Raw genomic sequence first — 2,973 nt, 5'->3', positions numbered from 1 at the left:
TCCTTTGCACGAAGGTCGATTTTTAATTGGTACAAATCTGGTTACAAAAAATGAGCTTGTGACTAAATTATTTTATGATGTAATTATTTGTTATTGTTAGAATTGTCGCTACCTACGTTACTAGCTTATTTGCAAATCTTTGTAAACAAATTTTATAGGTTTTCGACATGGGGACTTTACGTACAATCTTTATATATAAAAATGAATCGCAAAATGTGTTGGTAAGCGCATAGCTCGAGAACGGCTGAACCGATTTCGATAATTCTTTTTTTTATTATATTCCTTCAAGTACGAGGATGGTTCTTATGTAGAGAAAACGTAAACATGTACCACGGGCGAAGCCGGGGCGGACCGCTAGTATGATAATAAAAATACATAATATAATAATGCTATTTACGTTTGTTTTTTTTTACATTATTATCGGTTTTAAAAGATTTAAAAAACGGGTTTTTGTTTTTACCTATATCATATTTATTGAAAAAAAAACAATAATAGACAAAAAAATATTATTTACAATTTTAATTATTTTTAAATAAATATATCCGACATTTTGATATACTTAACATCAGATATTTTCGAATGCTGGTTTTGTAACCATTTTATTGTTCCAATGTTTATCTTCTTGATACGACTTCTTCTCCTTGTTCCGTAAATAAATATGTCTCTTGCCCGTTACTTTGAGCTATCCTTGTACATTGAGGTGCTGAAACAACCATAATAAGTTATAATAGGAGAACAATTAATTGATAATACCTCTTATAATACCACGATTATTATAAAGATACTGTCATCAAAACTAGAAAAAATTGCACAGCTGTGTACGTTCCTTTGTCGCTTTATTATCCTAGCCCGTAATAAACTCGATTGTCGGCGTCTTACATAGCAAACTTTCTGAGAAAATCGTTCTTTTGTTTGCAAAATTTTACGGTTGACCGCAATTATTCTAACAATTAGTAAAAAATTTCGCAGCTGTGTCCGTTCGTTTATCGCTCTATTGTCCTATCTCGTAAAAAAGTCGGCATCATAGTTACATAACTACAAATTTTTCAAATATTTTTTATATAAAATTTATAAGTCATTATGCTTATGCATAATATGCAAATAGTATTCATACAAACAAATTAAAAAATTACTCATACATACATTCATTCGAATTGATATAATATGTATAAATAAATATCCTTTATCTAATCCTTGTCTTGGGATTGCTCACATGTGTATAGAATTGTTAGTAGATCAGCAATAAGCCTAAAATAGCATGATATCTAATAAGTAAAAAAATTACAATTACCGGTGCAGTGAAAGACCTCAACAATAGTTATAATACCATAAAAAAAAACAAAAAGTTATACGCAATAGGGTTGAAATAAAAATTGTTTCTGATCTCACTGGTAATTACCTACCCGTCAGTGATAACTTACACTAGTCTGAAATATTCCACTATCTTCAATCTTATGACTTATAAATAAATGACATAAGAATAAACTTACACAAAAAAAGTACTATGTGAAACTGTCTGAAGATCCACATCAGTTTCTGGTAATCATGGTTGGTCTAAAAGACCAACGTGTCTTTATTGCATCCTGGCTTGCAAGCTGCACATCTGATTTTTCGTGGTCGCGCTTTGCTATTAGAAATAAACATACATACACAAATCAGTAGTATATTTATTGGAAAATGAAATCTCAAAAAAACAACTAAAACATTACCTATTTATACCAATAATAAAATTATAAATAAAAATAAAGACAGAGTGCATAAAATTATAAAATTTTGATTTGTGCGTTGCTAAATTCAGACTTTGTAAACATATATGTACTAATACAAAAATCATAAATAGGTAATGAAATCTCAAAATATGACTAAAATAATATTACTTATTACAAATAAAAATAACTATCAGATTTTCATTTATGCGTTTCTCAATTTAGACTTGTAAACATATACCTAGTAATCAAAATATTTGAAGTTGAAATCTTTAGACTTGTAGCGACCGAAAGACATAATAAATATAAATAAGCATGATAAACATTAAACTTACCTATTTAGATTCAATAACTGTAGTTTCTTCATCTGCCTTCGCAACATTTTCTTCCTAATGTTCTCACCATCAATGTTTTGGCCACCAAAATTCACCATGTTTATGAAAAACTTTAGTAACACTAACACTAAATCACGTATGCGAGTAGACAACGGCACCGCGCGAAAAAGTTGTACAGGACTGCTCTCTAAGACGCGTTGGCGTCGACTAACAGGAGGCGGAACGGCGGAAGCGACCGGCCTGTGCGCAATTTTTTGCTCATAGTTTATAAATATATTTTTTTTAAATTACTGATGTATTAATTGAAAAATCTAATCCCGTACGTCCCTCAAGAATTGAATGGAAGTGGATTTGGATAAAATTTCATTGATATTACTTAACTATTGTCCAAATGAAATTGATTCTCCGTTTAATTTTTGGCCAACTTCACAACGTTTTTCTATCGAGGCAAATTTTGTCAATCGTGTTTCGGTTCCCAAACGTCACTAAACAAACTCTTCAATTAAATAAATCGATAAATAAAAAAAATCAAATTCAAAGTTTTTGAAGAAAAAAATTAATTCTCCGTGCGCTCGAAACGTCTGTTTTGGGTCTCATTTCGCCTTAAGGAGTTAAAGAACTTTTAAGAAGGTTGAGTTTTGTTTTGCATTCGCTATAAATGGTCAAAATCTTAAAAGTAGGTAGGTTGGTAAGTAATTAACTGTTTTTAGCAATCAATTGATGGCTCTCACTATAAAATATTTTATCGGTTGTTTAAATGTATGTTTTATTGTTATAATTGAATACGAGTCATAGCAGATTGTTATAATACTGTTAGGAAGGTTGTTGTGAGAATTATTGGAAGTATTACTCATCACTTTGTAGAACAGAACATAAATATGTTGCCACAATGTTTTATTGCTATATTCCTGAAATTACAACGTGTCAATTCG

The 2,973-nt window shown here is 30.2% G+C and overlaps 1 long non-coding RNA gene across 1 annotated transcript; it reads right to left on the bottom strand.

Moving 5' to 3' along the window:
• Positions 1 to 528: 528 nt before the first annotated feature.
• On the bottom strand, positions 529 to 2,360 carry LOC149900401 (uncharacterized). Its single transcript, XR_016457746.1, has 3 exons — positions 2,042 to 2,360; positions 1,491 to 1,627; positions 529 to 703 (listed from the first exon to the last, which is right to left on the bottom strand). It is a non-coding gene; the product is annotated as an uncharacterized LOC149900401 (long non-coding RNA).
• Positions 2,361 to 2,973: the final 613 nt, after the last annotated feature.

This window comes from Colias eurytheme, chromosome 18 (assembly GCF_061535395.1).
Source record: "Colias eurytheme isolate Ceu_HAF_F1 chromosome 18, ilColEury1 Martin Lab GWU primary, whole genome shotgun sequence".
Taxonomy (NCBI): Eukaryota; Metazoa; Arthropoda; class Insecta; order Lepidoptera; family Pieridae; genus Colias; species Colias eurytheme.
This window is presented reverse-complemented; position numbering and strand designations above follow the sequence as displayed.